The sequence below is a fragment of the Bidens hawaiensis genome, unplaced genomic scaffold, assembly GCF_021521415.1.
Source record: "Bidens hawaiensis isolate Kalapana, Puna unplaced genomic scaffold, B.hawaiensis_p1.1 tig00000512_1, whole genome shotgun sequence".
Taxonomy (NCBI): domain Eukaryota; kingdom Viridiplantae; phylum Streptophyta; class Magnoliopsida; order Asterales; family Asteraceae; genus Bidens; species Bidens hawaiensis.
In genome coordinates, this window is record NW_027491033.1 from 3,965,284 (window position 1) to 3,982,614 (window position 17,331).

The 17,331-nt window shown below is 41.8% G+C and overlaps 1 pseudogene; it reads right to left on the reverse strand.

Moving 5' to 3' along the window:
• Positions 1-1,709: 1,709 nt before the first annotated feature.
• LOC143633060 (uncharacterized) lies at positions 1,710-16,881 on the reverse strand (annotated as a pseudogene).
• Positions 16,882-17,331: the final 450 nt, after the last annotated feature.

Consider the following 17,331-nt stretch of genomic DNA (forward strand, 5'->3'; position numbering starts at 1 on the left):
ACGTGGCCCCAACAAAGTCCTAACCCTCTCGACTTGACCCAAGGTTCCCAACAAATCCCAATCAAACGTACGATGACGTAATAGTGACACATCCGAGATCCTATCGTACATTTTCCTCTCCGAGGTATTTAAACTGAACCTCAATATAATATGTGGGGTATCCTCTTCACCCATAATCTCATCAACCGACTCCTCCACAATCGGGATTTCTTCCACTTCATAACGAATACGGCGACCATATTGTTGCGCTACCGGGTCAAACACGGGCTGCCTACGGGGTCGCTTCGCCTCGCGGGTCTCGAACCACTTTGTTATTGTGACATATCTACAAAATAACAATTCCAATAATCAGTTCGGGTCACACGTAGTCGTATTGACAACCGTATAGCGTTTCGGTCGCGATTGTCACTACGATAAAACCATAACTACTATATATATACACAATTAATTATAAAGCTAGAAAAATAAATAAAACAAGATTGTCGGGAATGCAAGTATTAAGCTTAGAAAACTCGTTTTATCAACCCGAATTGAGATTGAGTACGGGTGATTAACCATTTACTCGTGTAAAGTTCAATCAATCAATCAATCATGCCCAGTACAATCCCACCGACAGCAAAGCTATAAGTAGGGTCTGGGGAGGGTGGGATGTAGGCACACCGTACCTCTATCCAAAGGAATAAAGAGGTGGCTTCCAGAGAGACCCTCGGCTCGTGTAAAGTTCAATTAATAAAAATAATTCCCGACAATCCATCGACACGACAACGAACTAAAACAAACATTTACAAAACTTTGTCCCGACATTCAAATATTTGCATTCAAAAATTTACCATCCCGGGCAATATCCGACCTCAAAAATTCGTCACGACACATTCAAAAATCCCCACAAATCGAGATAATCATATTCATTTGAAACCCGACAAAACACACTTTTTCATTCAAACACTTGTTTTTATCTTCAATTTATCACCTGTTTATCCCGAGCATGCCCGACACCCCAACCCATATAACCGTAACAATGATTTTTACACCTAAAAATTCGTCCCGACACACAAATCCATATAACCCGGTTCTCACTTATCAACAAATTTTCATTCAATACAATTCACACCCGACACCCATTTAACCCGAAAAATCAAAACAAGTACATAATCAAAGCACAATGACTCGCACTCGTACCTGGGTTCGGTTGAACAAGATATTAAAAAGGAACGGTGGCAGGGGCTGGTGTGGTGTAGGGCCGGCGGTGGAAGTTTGGTGGGTGATGCAGTGTACGGCGGAGGTAGATGGAGGGTGGGGGGAGATGGTGACAGAGGACGGCGGAGGATAGTGGTGGTGGTGCGGCGTGAAGGTGGGGTGGAGACGGTGGTGCGGTGGTTGGAACAGGAGAGACGGGGGTGGGTGGGTGGGTGGAGGTGGTGTGGGATTTCCGGCGATGGAGGAGAGAAAGAGAGACGACAGTGGTGCGGTGTTGGTGGGTTGAAGTTTGATGGAGAACGGCAGTGGTGGTGCGGTGGGAAGGTGGCCGGCGATGATGAAGGGTTTGGGGTGTCTGTGTGTGGTCGTTTGTTTTGAAAGGGAAGAAGAAGAAAGTATTGGTGGTGGTGGGTCCCACCTGCCCTCATTATTATTAAAATCTGTTTTTTTAATTAACAATAGACCTTAGCGCGGTGCCAAGGACTCACCCTGGTGACTTTAGCGCCGCGCTAAACGCTATTTTCACAGAAAGTTTGGTCATTTTTTTTATGTTGAAAAATTTTTCTATCTTTCAAAACTTTTCATTTTCTTGAATTTCTTAGCCATTTTTCAACCTTTTAACTTAAAATACTTACCTGGCACTCTGTTTACTTAATACTTTTCTTACCAACACACCCGAAGACACCCTGCTTTGCGTCTTCCCCACACTCGATCTTTGCATTATACTGAACATTTGAGACAAACGATTAAAAAAACAAGACTCATAATACAAAAACATACACTTACAGAGCTGGGTTGCCTCCCAGTTAGCGCTGAATTTAGTGTCTACAGCTAGACACCTCTTGGCTCTTATTCAACCGAATACGTCGGTTCGTCTGGAATGAAGCAAACCTCCGACTCGTGCACTTCTTTATTCAAGTCTGTATCTTCTAAATATGGCTTCAATCGATGTCCATTAACAACCTGTCTCAGATGAACATCAAAATCTTCGATTTCCACTTCACCATTTTTACCAACTCGTTTGACTTGATATGGTCCCGTCCATTTGCTCTTCAATTTTCCCGGGAATAATTTCAAACGTGAGTTGTTCAACCACACTCTTTGACCTTTCTCGAACGTCTTTCTCCTCAACTTAGCATCATGCACTCTTTTCATCTTGTCTTTATAAGCTGATGCACATTCATATGCTTCGTCTCTCAACTCCTCTAACTCACATAAGTTCAACTTCCTTTACTTACATGCACACTCATAATCTAGATTAATATTCTTAACCGCCCATAACGCATGATTGGCAAGTTCAACAGGTAAATGACATCCCTTCCCACAAACCAACCGATAAGGGGTGGTTCCAATAGGCGTTTTAAAAGTCGTACGGTAAGCCCATAATGCATCATTTAATTTATTTGACCAATCTTTACGATCAGGTCTTACCGTCTTTTGCAAAATCTATTTAATTTGCCTATTGGAAACCTCCACTTGGCCACTCGTTTGAGGATGATATGGAGTGGCAATGCGGTGGTTAACGCCATACCATTTAAGCAATTAGCCAAAATTAAAATGTTTAAAATGTGAACCCCATCACTAATTATGACACGAGGAACACCAAATCGTGAAAATATGTTTGATTGGACAAACTTGCAAACAACGGTATGGTCGTTTGTCTTGGTGGAGATTGCTTCTACCCATTTAGAAACATAGTCAATCGCCACCAAAATATATAAATTCCCGTAAGAATTTGGGAACGGGCCCATGAAATCAATCCCCCAAACATCAAAGATGTCGACAACAAGGATCGGTTGCATGGGCATCTCGTCTCTCTTTGAAATGCCACCCATTTGTTGGCATTTAACACAATTTTAACAAACTCAGTTGCGTCTTTAAAGAGGGATGGCCAGTAGAATCCACAAGTCAAGACACGATGCCCCGTCTTTTGTCCACTAAAATGTCCACCACATGGTGACGAATGAGCATGGTATAGGACACTCTTGACTTCCTCCTCCGGAATGCACCTTCTCATCACTTGATCGGCACCCACCCGAAACAGGTCCGGGTCTTCCCAAACGTAATACTTTACCTGTGACAAGAAGTGTTGCTTCTTCTTCTTGGGCCAAAATTCAGGAACTGTATCTGCAACAAGAAAATTAATAATGTCAGCATACCAAGGTAACGTTGAAACAGAAAAAAGTTGTTCATCCGGAAATGACTCATTGATGTCCTTAGCATCTTCTTCCTCCTCTCCAATTAATCTAGACAAATGGTCCGCGACCACATTCTCACTCCCTTTATTGTCTCTGATATCCACATCAAACTCTTGAAGTAGCAAAATTCATCTGATCAAGCGCGGCTTCGCATCCTTCTTTGACATCAAATATTTCACTGCACTATGATCTGAAAACACAACAACTTTGCTTCCCCAAATATAAGATCGAAATTTATCCAATGCATATACTACCGCTAGCAACTCCTTTTCCGTGGTGGTGTAATTAATTTGAGCATCAGAAAGAGTTTTGCTCGCGTAGTATATGGCAACGGGTTTCTTATCAACCCGTTGACCCAAAACAGCCCCGACCGCGTAGTCACTCGCGTCACACATAATTTCAAACGGAAGTGACCAATCGGGTGACATCAAAATCGGGGCTTCAACCAGTTTTTTTTAAGCACATTAAAAGCGTTTAAGCAATCTTTATCAAAAACAAATGCTACATCTTTTAAAAGCAGATTACACAACGGTTTTGTAATGACACTAAAATTTTTTATAAACCGTATGTAAAACCCGGCATGTCCTAAAAATGACCGGATTCCCTTAATATTAGTAGGAGGTGGCAAATTAGATATAACATTAACCTTAGCCCGGTCAACCTCAATCCCCCTACTCGAGATGACATGCCCCAAAACCGTTCCCTCTTGTACCATAAAATGGCTCTTTTCCCAACTTAAGACCAAATTCGTTTCCACACATCTTTTTAAAACTTTTGTTAATTCATTTAAACATGATTCAAAAGACGAGCCGAAAATAGAAAAATCATCCATAAAAATTTCAAGTGAATCCCCGACCATATCTGAAAAGATACTCATCATGCACCTTTGAAAGGTGGCAGGGGCATTACACAAGCCGAAAGGCATTCGCCTAAATGCGAAAAAACTGTATGGACACGTGAAAGTGGTCTTATATTGGTCATCGAGGTGAATAGCAATTTGATTGTACCCCGAGTAGCCATCTAAAAAGCAATAAAATTTCTGACCTGATAATTTTTCGATGATTTGGTCAATGAACGGTAGAGGAAAATGGTCTTTGGATGTCACAGCATTCAACTTCCGGTAATCAACACAAATTCGTCACCCGGTTACTGGTCGGGTAGCAATTTCCTCACCTCTCTCATTACGGGTTATCTGAACACCCGCTTTCTTCGGAACCGTTTGTGTGGGACTCACCCAAGTACTATCCGAAATCGGGAAAATAATTCCCGCGTCCAACCATTTCAAAATTTCTTTCTTCACAACTTCCCGCATGTTCGGATTTAACCGTCTTTGTGCATCATGTGCGGGTTTCACCTCGGGATCCGTGATAATCTTATGCATCACGATAGACGGACTAATTCTCCTTAAGTCTGCTATCGTCAACCCAAGTGCAGCCTTATGTTCTTTCAGCACTACCATCAATGCCCTTTCTTGATCTTCTTCTAAATTTGAGGTGATGATGGCAGGTAACGTATCATTTTCTCCCAAAAACACATATTTGAGGTGTTTTGGGAGTTCCTTCAACTAGACTACCGGAGGACTCTCAAAAGAAGGTCTCAATTTGGAGTCAATAGTGTCCGGTAGTTTCTCCACCTTTGAGACCATGGTGGTTTCCCGATACTTGCAGCATAAACTTCAACTGCTCTTTCCTCTTCCTTCAACTAGGCGCTGAATAGCATGGGTCTGGATAAGATTTACCCTTGATTGTTCTGCCACAACCCGTTCAAGCGCTGCTATTCGTTCTGAGTCGGATAAGGTTGCATCGAAATCAAACCTCAGATGTGATATATCTTGAGTGTACTGAGGAGGGATTTCCATTGTAACCGGGACCTCAGAAGTAGGCGTAAACGTAACCGCAGATGGTATCGTAACTGACAACCCTGCAGTAGCTACAACCGTCGACTCAATAAATCTTGCCACAACCTCCTTTGGAGTAAGAGTTGGAGGTGGCAAAGATACAATCTCCCGAGTCGATAGATGGAATGTAGTGGGTGGGAGGCCGAATGAGGATGAGGTAGCCACCACGGGAACGTCCGTGGCGCTTGGCCTTGTAACTTGCAATGGTGTAGGAACCATGGTCATACCGGACAATGCGGGTGGAGTGAAACGTACCACCCTTGAGCTCTCACCAGCTCCCGAACCTGCACCTGTCCGTTCCCTTCTTGATCTACGGACCAACTGATGTACTTCTTCCTCAAAATCGGACTCACTGTCATCATCGACTCTCTTTCTTTTCCCATGAATTCATTCTTGAGTTACCAAAATTCGTCTCGCTTCACCCACATCATCATCTGAATCAGAATCAGCCACCGTCTGAGCTGGCCTAGCAATATTCACACTCGAAACTCTTGCAACTGAGACTTGCACATTTTCTTCAGGATCAACACGATCCATATCAAAGAAACCTTGACCACCAAATGCCACATCAAGGTCTACATTGTCCTCCGGTGACACAACAGGAGCAGCATGTATTGGTTGTTGTACCTCAGGTGGCGGTTGAGGTGCTCCTGCCTGTTGTGGTTGAGGATCCCGAAACTCGTCCCCATGAGCTGGAACATACTCTGGGTTGATCAAGTACCCAAATAGTGGAGTATGTCGAGGACGGAGCTCAGGCTTACTCCTTACACTCGATGATCTGCACTGGGCGAAGATCGTCTTGCTGACACTTTCTACATATCTGATCGGGCGGCGCTGAGGTAACGTTGGAGCAACGTGATTCAAGATCATCTGAATGAATCTTGGATACATAAGAAATCTCTCACGCGCCACCGCTCTTCTCTGACGATCTATCTCGTAGAATACCATCTGACTAAAGCTGTAACGCTTATTGTAAGTCAGAGCAGTCATCGCCGACTGCATGGTCGCACCCATGCCATCTGTACCAGCCTTTCTCCCTGACATACAGACGATCATTACGTGCATGAGAAAGCGCCACTGGTCTAGCAAGAACCCCTTGCGTCTCTGAGTATCTCCCAAGGGACCAGAATATCTCATCCTCAGAAACGCACCCTCTCGGAATGGAGCCACAAAGTCGGTAGGATCGTCTCTTGTTTCATCCCCAAACTGTAAAGCCACCCTGATCTGTTCAGACGAGAACTGAACTATCTGATTGTTAACCGTTGCACGCATAACCGGGGGCTCGACTCGACAGTCATATTCCACTGTCTGCCAGAAATCTTCAATGTTTGGCAAAGATATCGGCAGTGTTGTGGTAATCGCGTGGAATATACGCGAGCGTAGTAGAAACGTGATGATCTCGCGGAAATCATCAACACCGCTCGCATCCGGGTCCAATGTGATGTACATGTTATGCCCCGGGAAAAACTGTCGGTTGTTGTCTCCACCTTCATCACCACCTGCACCACCTGCTCCAGCTACAGCTGCCATTTCTGCAACAAACAGTCTAAGTTAGAGAATCATCGAGGCAAATCACAAGTTCGCCTGTTACCATGAGCGAAGTTATGATTTATTCTGTATAGGCGAAGTTAGAGGTGGGGCGAAGTTGGGAACAACTTTGCCTCCACTTGAACTTCGCCTGTTAGCAGTTAATTTTACATAATTAATTATCATGCGAAGTTAAACCTCAGGCGAAGTTAAGGATAACTTCGCCTAAACTGTAACTTCGCCGAATATAAATCGGCAACAGTTAAGGTTGTTCAATCGACGTGTAGTTGGTGAATTTTGAGATTGAGGATCTCGTAAAACATGTTTTTAAGACGATCTAGACGATTAAGTTGATTACTACCACGTAATAACAGGTTTGAAAATCCGGGTGGTGAGGTTTCGAAATACCGAGGTTATGAAACAGGTCAAAATACACTTTGATTTACATCAATGACGGTGAATATCCGATACAATAACCATACACAGCTTTAATCAGAGTTGAAATCGAAAAAAAAAATCGACACAGATGATTCGATACGATAAGTTCACTGTAGGTTTCAGGAAGATAAGTTCGCTTAGGGTTCACAAGTTCGCTGGTTTTTGAAAATAATGAACAGTTTGACCATTAAAATCCTTATATATAGGGTCAAAGTTATACAGGCGAAGTTATGGATAACTTCGCCTATTGCAGGCGAAGTTATGCACAAGTTCGCCGATATTATACTTTACAAAACTAACCCCTATAATTTGAAAAATTTGCAATTAAGTTTGAAAACATCCTTTAAAGAGTTAAATGATACGATCAAGACCAAGTAACCAGGTATAAAATAATACAACTATATAAGTAGGAAAAAAAATTAAAAATAAAGTACACGGGATCAAATTTTAGTCTCGACAGGGACTACCATGTTTTAGAAAAGATCCGAACAGGAATCATACTAATTACGTGACTGTCACACAGATCCATGTTCACCTGTATTATGACATAAAGAAACAGGTTGTAAGCAGGTAAATAACTTAAAATGGTTTTCATCGTTTCTGTGATACGGGTTAGGTTCAATTAAGCTCAAAACTTAAATGGGCAACAACTCAGAGATTATGATGCCTCCTATCTATTCTCAAAGCATATTTGGCTTTCCCCAAGTCACCCCAAGTTGACCTCGACCCGTAGTGTCTGATTAAATAGTAAGTACTCTTTCGATCTGTAGACTCTTCTTCCCGTTCTCTTTCTTACATCTTGATTGAGAAGTATTAACATTATGAACTCTAGAATGTCTCAATAACATACACAAAATTATTATTATTATTTTTTTTTAAGTATTTACACAACTTCAGAGTAGTAAACAACTGCAAGTCCCGAATCTGGATCACTGCAGTTTCTTGACACGCTATCTTCACGGGAATCAGAACACTCACGGGCTCGTGTATGACTGGGTAATCGCTTTTCTGTCTATCATTCGGAAAGATATATATATGGAGACATGCACAACTCTTAAGGAGTTTCCACGTAAAATCGAGTAGATTTAGTTAGTATCACTTCTACTTTTACGCACCATAAAAAGCTACCATGACATACAATGACTGTTCTAAAGTCTTTTAGGCCTAATAACTTCACTAGTTAAGCACACAGAATCAGTATATTATCACTTTCCAAGGTTGGATCAATTTTCTGTTAAACATGGTAAAGGAACTTCTTACGAAGTAGTAGACTTGAAAAATAATTTCATCTCCCGAAAAATTTTAACTTCAATCGCCCCGATCAAATTGAAGTTTTCAGGTAAACGGCTATCCTGAAGATCCAATGGATCAGCTGGACCGACCACATACAAGTATGTGTCCTTCTAACTAAGTATGATCGACTAATTTTCAGCAAAAGAATAAAAACACATCATAAACCGCCCCGGTCACTTTCAGTTATCTGGTTAATGGCTATCCTCATATTCTACAAGTAGAAATGAGGACCAAACATATCCGAAAATATGTCCTTCAAACTGAGGCAACCGACATAATTCTAAGCGATAGTGACGTTTTTTTTTTTAAACAAAAACGAAAAACACGGTTACTCGGGATTGATCATCCCATTCAGCTCAACAAGGTTTTGAAAACGAGTTTTGTCAAACGCTTTAGTAAACAAGTCAGCGAAATTATCTAACGTATCAACCTTTTCGAGCACAATCAGTTTCTTCTCAGCACAATCCCGTATAAAATGATGACGGATGTCAATATGTTGAGTTTTGCTATGCTTTACGGGATTGTTAGTTACTGAGATAGCAGCAGTGTTATCAATGCAAATAAGAGTATGAGTGAAATTCAGACCATAATCGCGCAATTGCTGTTGAATCCAAAGAACCTGGGAGCAGCAGTTCGATGCTGCCATGTATTCTGCTTCACAGGTTGAATTGGCGACTGAGGTCTGCTTCTTGCACTGCCATGACACTAATCTGCCTCCAAGAAACTGACATCCACCTGTTGTTGACTTTCGACTCTGATTGCATCCTCCATAATCAGAATCCGTGTAGGCGACTAGCTCCAAGTCTCCTCCTCTCGTGTACCACAACCCTAGCTTAGGTTTGCCTTTGAGATACCGCAATATCCTCTTTGCACCCTTCAAGTGAGATTCCTTTGGGTTTGCCTGAAAGCGAGCACAAAGACAAACTGCAAACATAATATCAGGTCTAGAAGCAGTTAAGTACATTAAAGAACCTATGATTGCCCGATATTGGGTGGGGTCCACGTCTGCATCGCTGTCTGAATCAGCACCCAGTTTATGGTTGACGCAAACTGGAGTATCAAATGGAGTGCTGTCCTCCATCTTGAAGCGTTTGAGAACGTCTTGGACATACTTAGTCTGATGAATGAAAATCCCATCTTTCTTCTGATCAACCTGCAATCCTAAAAAGAAAGTTAGTTCACCCATAGCACTCATTTCAAACCTCTGTTTCATGATGGCTTCAAACTCCTGACACATGGCGACTTTTGATTTAGCAAAGATGATGTCGTCCACGTAGACTTGAACCAGAAGAAAGTCTCTTCCATTTCTCTTAACGAACAGTGTACTATCTATCCTTCCCCTTTCAAATTCATTCTCAAGCAAGTAATCGGATAAAGTTGAGTACCGGCACGAGGGGCCTGATGTAGCCCATATAGCGCTTTACTTAGCTTGTACACGTGATCAGGAAAGTCTGGGTCAGTAAAACCCGGAGGTTGCTCAACGTACACTACCTCATCGACTTTACCGTTAAGAAACGCACTCTTCACGTCTAACTGGAACACCTTCATCTCCTTGTGTGCAGCAAATGCCAAAAACAATCTAATCGCTTCCAATCTCGCCACAGGAGCAAACACTTCATTGTAGTCGATCCCCTCTTGCTGATTAAAACCTTTTACAACCAGCCTCGCCTTGTTCCTGATAATTATCCCTTTTTCATCTCTCTTGCATTTGAAAACCCATTTTGTGCCAATCGCATGCACATTTTTCGGTTTTGCAACCAAATTCCAAACCTCCATCTTCTTGAACTGGGCTAACTCTTCTTGCATGGCTTCGACCCACGAGCTGTCCTTGAGAGCCATTTGATAGTTCTTTGGTTCAATCTGGCTGATGAAGCAGGTGTACAAGCATTCGTTAATTATGCCTGTATCTTTAATGCTTGTATAAACACAGGTGTGCTCATTCAAGCTTTGTCTTGTTTGTACACAGTCGGACAGATCACCTATCACGTTCTCCAAATGGTGATTTTTGTGAACTCTCGTAGTCGGAACCGAACTGACTTGCAGATTGTCTTCCAAGTTCGAAGGTAGCTCATCAACGGGTGATTGTTGTTGTTGAGAGTGAAACGGATTGAAGAATTCCTCTTCTGTAGAGGCAGCAGGGGTATCGACAGCATTTGACGAGGAAGGCTGACATTCATCGTACTGCGGTCGTTGCACAAAATTGTCTTCCTCATCGTAAAGCATCTTCGTAGCTATTCTCTCATCAACTTCTGCACAATCCAAGTAAGGCATGTTAAAAGATTTAAAAAGCCTATCATAGTCGAAAACCCCAGCGGGTCCCGTGCTTGGTTTTGGTGATTTGTAACTTGTGATATCAGTGTTACACACCACCTCAACCTTGCTGGTCGATGTATTAAAGACTCGTCTGTTGGGAGTCCCAACAACATATCCGACTAAAATACCTTCGTCGGCTATTTCACCAAATTTAGAATTTGTCTTTAATATCGAACACGGGGACCCGAATGGTTCGAGACCACTCAAGTTGGGCTTTCTCCCATGCATAAGTTCATAACATGTTTTATTCAATCTTTTAACAATTAACACTCTATTAAGGATATAACAGGCTGTAGCAACAGCTTCAGCCCAGAACACCACAGGAAGTTTCGAATCAGCCAGCATGGTTCTGGCTCCTTCAATTAACGTTCTGTTCTTCCTCTCAGCCACTCCATTTTGTTGCGGAGTATACGGAGCGCTGTACTGGTGTTCTATCCCTTTCTGTAAGCAGAAGATCTCCATCTGATAGTTTTTGAACTCAGTCCCATTGTCACTCCTTATGTATTTAACTCTTTTCCCCATAATATTCTTAACTTTGGTAATCAAATTTATTACCATCTGAACCGTTTCATCCTTTGACTTCAGGAAATATACCCAAGAGTATCGAGAGAAATCATCAGTGATCACCAAGCAGTATGATGTTCCACCTAGGCTTTTTTACATTCACGGGACCGAAGAGATCCATGTGAAGTAGGTCTAGGGTACTGACTATTGAATTAACCTTCTTGGTGTGATGGGATTTCTTGTGTTGCTTTCCCTTTTTGCACGATAAGCATTGGTCTTCAAAGTTGAAATTCTTCAAGGGAACACCCAGCACCAGCCCATTCTTGACAATGTAGTTCATTTTCCGAAGATGAATATGCCCCATTCTTCTATGCCATAACTCGGACTCCGATTCAGTTGCTTTTGACAGAAGACACGATTCTTCTGTTGCCATCTCCATCGACCTCATGTCCATAATATACGTATTCTTTTCTCTTGGAGCCTTCATAACTATCCAATCCTCTGGTACCTTGAAACCAGGATACAGCACGATCGCTTCATTCTTGGTAAAGAGCACAGTGTAATCTTTGTCACAGATCTGCGATACACTCAGCAGATTATGCTTCAGTTCTTCAACGAAATTCACTTTCTCTAAAGTCATTTTTCCATTAGTCACCGTCCCAATTCCAGTAATCCTTCCACCGCTCTCTCCAGCAAAACTCACTCTTCCTCCCTGAACAGGTTTCCATTCGTGTAACAAATTCTTGTTACCCGTCATGTGCCGGGAACAGCCGCTATCCACAACCCATAGATTGTTTGCAGCCCTGTTCAACTGTTCCTGCACGATTAAAGCAGAGGATTAAAATCTGGGGACCCAAGACCTATTGGTCTTGGGTCGATACATCCCGTACTTTGGCTTTCCAAAGTTAGTATCAGTATAATTTCTGAAAGTCATAAAAGGATACCTTCTTATAAATTGACTATGAGGCCATCCAAACCTTCGTGAATTAAATGAATTATTACTCATGATTTGGTTGTTAACAGGGAAAAATTGAGATCGATTTCTTTGAAAACCTGGATTAGTCCAATTTCTGAACTTTGATGAGTTTTCATTCTTACCATTATTGTACTTACTGTTAGTTCTGTTCTCAGTTTTTGAAGGCCTCATACCTCTGAATCTCTGCTTCAGAGGGCAATCAGCAATTAGGTGTCCTAATTGATTGCATCTGAAACAACTCCTGTGTTCAACTTTCTTTTCAATAGTTGTCTTAGATGTTGAGGCTGCATTACTGCCCGTTTGTCTCACATATGGTGGGACATACGGGTTTAGTGGAGAATTCTTTTCAGTTGTTTTATGTTTCTCTCCACTTTTTGGTAACACTGCCTCTTCTTTTGTCTCACTAGACTCGGATGTCTTGTCCGAATTTGATGAGACAGGACTAGGAGCAGAAATCTTAACATTAGAAACAGGCTTACATGTTTCGCCTTTACTAACTTCTGGATCTTTAATTGTAACCTTAACCGGAACTGTCTGACCAAAATCAACATCAACAGATTTCTGATTACTAGGATCATAAGTATAGTTATGATTGTAAGGTGGTGGAATTCATGATATCCAATTCCTCCTCTTTTAACTGGGGAACTTTGATCACTAACGAGGTGATCAAGTATAGCGGAGGAATTTCTAAATTGCTCAAGCTTTCTGTTAACTTCCACCACTTTCACCTGGTGATCAGCTATCTGTTTATCCCTTTCAGCTATTAGTTTGGTTTTCTCTTCTAACACTTCATAGCTAAGATCAATTACTTGAATTTTTTCAGCTAGATTTGCTATAAGACTTCTAATATCTTTCTCACTAGCTTTTATTTTTACCTTATAACTGTTTTCTCTAGCTTTAGTGAAATGATGATCTTCTTTTAATGTTTTAAATTGAGCATCCAAACTAACAAACTGATCAGTTATAGTTGTCATTTTCAGACAGATTTTCACATTTCGTACAAGGGAGTTTAGTACTTACCTCGGAGAGCTGGTCTGTCACTTCTGCCATGTAAGCTTCATTTTCGCCAGTCACTTTCTCACTTCCTGAAGTTTCGATGGTCGCTAAATTGGCCTGTTCGAATACTTCCTCAACATGCAGATTCCAGTTGTACTCCCCGTCTTGTCTGGATATCATCGCCCTATTCTCACTACTTCCACCACTCTGTTGTGTAGATCTGTTCTGACTGCGTTCTACACGTTCATTTGTGCACTCCTTCGCAAAGTGTCCATTTTGTTGACAGTTATAACATCGCACCTTTGACTTGCCAAAACCTGGTCTTTCACCCACAAACTTTCTACCTGTCTTCTTCATAAACCTCTTAACTCTTCTCACAATCATCGCCATCTGCCACTGCAGATCCATCTCTTCCAGATCATCAGCATCGATCTGATCATAGTCTTCGTCCAAAGTTGCAGGATCAACAATCTTACCTTTAATGTAATTTTCATACGAAGCAATGAAAGATGCATAGAGAGCAAACTGCTGTTCGGCAGATTTAACACTCATGGGCATCTTAGAGTAGTTGTTGTTAGGAACACTTGAGGAAAAACTACCCTTGGTTGCTTGAGGTTTAGAAGTATTTGATCCACCAGCTACAAAACACACATCACCATTCATGTTGAGAGATACATGACCTTCATGTGTTGAGTTAGCGCCCGAGTCTCCTTTTGAGTAGTAAGCAGATGATTCAGACTTCGAACTTGAACTTGTATTAACTTTTGCACCATACATTCCCGGATCTTGAACCTGATCAGTTGGTGTCTCTTTTCGAACCATGTTAAGTTCAAACGTTCGTAGTTTGTTGACTGCTGTTTCCAGGTCATAGTCGGCAAACTCTTTATCTTCTCTCATCAAGACAGTGTACATCTCCCATTTCGGTGGGAGAGCATCAAGAAGCTTTTCCACGATCTCATCTTCTTTGTAAGCAATGGAATAATTGCTGAGTTCGGTCATCAGATGATAATATCTCGTGATGATATCATCAAGTGATTCATTCTTCAAGTACTTGAACACCGAGAATTGGGTTTTAAGTAGTTTAATCTTTGATGCACGAATCCCCACATTACCCTCAAATCGGTTTTCAAGCGCTTCCCAAAGTTCTCTAGCAGTTTTATACTTCCTGAAGGTGTGAAGAATCTCTTGTGGAAGAGCCATTGTTATCGCTGCATGAGCTTTGCTTTCAGCCTCATACATTTTCTTTTCTTCCTCTTCCATCTTGTTGTATTTCTTAATCTGATCACGACCCTCATACTCAGCAGTTGGTGGAATGTATCCATCTTGAATGCATACCCACATCTTAGCATCTTGGTATTTGACATATTGTTCAAACCGATCCTTCCACGCCACGAAATCGGTTCCCTTAAGCATCTTCGGTGCCTTAGTAGCTGAACCCGCTTCCACTTCCATCTTCACCAGTTCCGTAATGTTTATAGAAGTCATCTTTCACGAAACACAAAGAAACCCGAAAAATAAAAATTTTATTCTTAACAGTACTGTAGGCGAAGTTGAAGTTAACTTCGCTTAAGTCTGAACTTCGCTTGAATTCGTAACTTCGCTCTCTTTTCTAAATTCGCCTGATTTGGCGAAGTTGTGGATAACTTCGCTTAAGTTAAGCGAACTTGTGAGGTATGCGAAGTTGTGGGTAACTTCGCTTGAGATAAGCGAACTTGTGTGAAAGGCGAAGTTGTGGATAACTTCGCTTAACCTTATATCTTCGCCTAAACCCTACAAACAGTAGCGGCAACTTCGCCTGATGAACACGATGATTTTGCAGGTTTGATTTCTGGATTTTGCGAGGTATGCGAAGGTGTTATGGGTTGTTTTTTATGGTGGGAGGTGAGTAGGACACAAAAACTCGGTAAACTCGTCCCGCGAATAGTCGAACGGAACGATTTCTACACCCGCGTGATAATCCCGAACCACACAATCACGAGCAAAAGCTCTGATACCAATTGTAGGTTCCCAGCCGGATCTACATGGAATATCTCGTTCTACGTAGGTGCGGAATCCCTACGTAAGACGTTACGAGCGTAGAAGACGATACGAGTTAACACGATCAAACACACGTTACAATAAACAAAGACACGTTGTATTGCAACCGAAAACACGTGATATCAATCACAAACACTGGACAACTCGTTACAACTCGATCAATACTATGAATGAATACAAAACCTAGCCGTAACCTCGTCCTTATATCAGACGACAACTTCGCCTAGCATGTTTAGGCGAAGTTGTTCCTAACTTCGCTTGTTCCACAAGTTCGCCTATATCAGCGAACTTGTGAGAACTTCGCTTACATCCAAAACACAAATCCAACTAACTCGATTACAGACACTAGACACTGAACTACTGACATCATGTGCCAACAGATGTGAATGCTCTACTGCTGACCTGCAACAAATAACACACTCCTTTGTGGCATCTTCCTCATTTTCATGAGGATTCAACCCATCAATGAATTCAGCTGCAAAGCATTCATCACTCACCAGAGGGTTAGAAACGTTTGAAAAAACATTTAACCGAAGATTTTTATTCCTGAAAGCCATGTCAACTACCCCGGTTCTACAGTTTATTAAAGCTTTTGCAGTTGCCAAAAAGGGCCTACCGAGAATCACGTTCGGTTGCCGTTTTGGGTCAACTGTGACATAGTCTAGAACCAAAAAATCAACTGGGTAATAAAAATCCTCGATCATAACAATTACATCAGTAACAATTCCCCTAGGAAGCTTAAGTGTCAAATCGGCCAACACCACGGTGGTGTCAGCTTTTCTAAGTGGACCAAAATCATATTGGCCATATAAGCTTCCCGGGAGAATACTCACCCCGGCTCCAAGATCCAATAACGCCCTCGTCATTTTAAAATCGCCCACTTGAATGGGTATTATTGGCGTTCCCGGGTCTTGTAGCTTGGGTGGGAGGATTCCAGTCAAAACCAAACTCACATTAGCCGTTAAATCGACTTGTTTGGGCATTTTATGAGTTCGCTTTTGAGTACACAAGTCCTTCAAATACTTATCATATGCGGGAACTTGTTTAATAGCATCAATGATGGGTAAATTAATTTTTACTTGTTTAAAGACTTCCCACATTTCCTCATGTTGTGGGCCCCTCTTTTTCAGTGATGATGTTGCGGGATTCACCAATGCCCGAGGAAATGGAACGGTTTTACCCGTGGGACCCATCTCCTTGGTGTTTGGTGTTTCTTTTTCCTTTACCGATTCGTTTAAATTTTTATTAATAGACTTTTTCGGTGTATTAATTGGTGCAGTTTCCACCTCATCATCACTATTTCCATTTTCCCCCAAATCTTTCACCATTCCTTCAACAAAGGAGGATGGTGGATTTACCCCGTTATCATAAACCTTACCATTCCTAAGGGTACTTACCTGGTTAATGTGGGTATTCTTCCCACTTGAAGAACTGTTGTTCTGATGGCTAGGATTCTTCAAAGTATCACTCGGTAACTTGGATGGATTTTTCTTTAGGCTCGCCATTTCTTCAGCCAGTTGACTCACCTGTTTATCTCTCGCAGCATTGCCTTCTCTTGAAGCTCCAACCTCTGATTCAATGCCTTATTCTGAGTCTCTTGATCTGCATTCATTTGTTTTAATAACTCCACCACATCCTTAAGTGACTCCTCTTTGTTACCCGAAGAATTTCCTTGCCCCTGTTGATAACTCTTTTGATAACCTTTATTGTAACCCCCCTAATCTCTTTGATTGTACCCACTCTGACCGCTTCCCGAACTGTTACCATACTGTTTCTGGTTTGACTGATATCCTGTCCTCTGAAAACTACCGTGAAAGTTCAGGTTCTGTTGCGTGTTCGGATTTCCATAACTGAAGTTTGGATGATTCCTGAGGCCCGGATGATAAGTATTTGAGTTCATATTATTGTATTTCCTTTCACCCTGCACATAGTTGACCTCTTCTTCTTTAATTTCC